Source organism: Rhinichthys klamathensis, unplaced genomic scaffold, assembly GCF_029890125.1.
Source record: "Rhinichthys klamathensis goyatoka isolate OS25496 unplaced genomic scaffold, OSU_Roscu_1.1 h1tg000092l_1, whole genome shotgun sequence".
Lineage (NCBI taxonomy): Eukaryota > Metazoa > Chordata > Actinopteri > Cypriniformes > Leuciscidae > Rhinichthys > Rhinichthys klamathensis.
In genome coordinates, this window is record NW_026606631.1 from 2,000,585 (window position 1) to 2,001,716 (window position 1,132).

Here is a 1,132-nt window from a genome sequence, read left to right on the forward strand (position 1 = left end):
TCCCATAACTTTGGACATGACTGATTGTGATCTTCATTTGTGTTTATTGATTTCAGTGTACCAGAAAAAAGTCCTAGACATACTCGCTGACATAAGAACTTGCTTAAAGCAAAGCCAACCTGCCAGTTCACCAGTAAACATCGAAAAGATGGAGACTATGGAGGACTTTGACCGTGAAGAGGAATGTCTCCATGATGCGGAGGCCTAGGATGCTTTGGTAGTTGTATAAGTATGGAAGTAAAAGATAGCTTTATACAATACAATGCACTCATTGTTGGTTTATTTTGGGGAGGGCCAGTCAACCTTACTGACTAATGAAGTTATTCTAACAGGTGCTGCAAATATCAAAAGTTGGTGGAAAGACCACCAAGGACTGTGTCCACAAAGCCCTTGACAGGTACGTTAGTACATACAGTATGGACTTTGTTTTTTTCAATGTCTGAATCACAATCAGTTTCATTGGCCATCCATGCATTGATGCATGCACTGATGGAGCACCTTATTGGCTACCGAGACAGATGATAGGAAATTACTTTTGACCCCGGAATTAAGCCCACAAATATCCATCATGGTGGCGGCCAATTTCAGCCCGTTTAGGCTGAGTTTGCTAGAAATGCATAAAAATGGATCGGAGGGGGAGGGGGAGGAGCTTCTCCTCACTGTCTCCAGTTATATTAATACCTCCATGGCGTAAACCCCCCCCCCTGACCGACATGACTGTGTGTATACAGAATATTATTTGTGTATATGTTTGTGGCCACAGAACATACTTTCTTCTATTGATTTCTAAATGTAAATTATTTTCCTTTAGACTCTTCTCTAATGCCGTAATGGCATCTTTTAATATGAAGGGGAGGGGGCAAAACGGCAAGAGGCCTTTCGGAAACACAAAAATATACAGAGCACTACAAGGTAAGGCCAGATAAAAAAAGAATGAGGGACTTGATGTATGACTGCAGAGTGCCTTTGTATGATAGTAATTATGTGTGTTTTTGTACTTGTGCAGATGGAGTTATGAAGTTCGACCAAAATGCTACGGAGGACTCCATTAGAACTTTCACCTCAGAACACCTTAAACACGCACCACAAAGAAGTGGAGGGTTCACTGCTCCACATAGTCACTGATCATGTA

General features: G+C 41.6%; 1 long non-coding RNA gene across 1 annotated transcript; it reads left to right on the forward strand.

Annotated features, from left to right (window-relative positions):
* Window positions 1-280: 280 nt before the first annotated feature.
* On the forward strand, window positions 281-1,132 carry LOC130086019 (uncharacterized). Its single transcript, XR_008807195.1, has 3 exons — window positions 281-397; window positions 812-912; window positions 1,007-1,132. It is a non-coding gene; the product is annotated as an uncharacterized LOC130086019 (long non-coding RNA).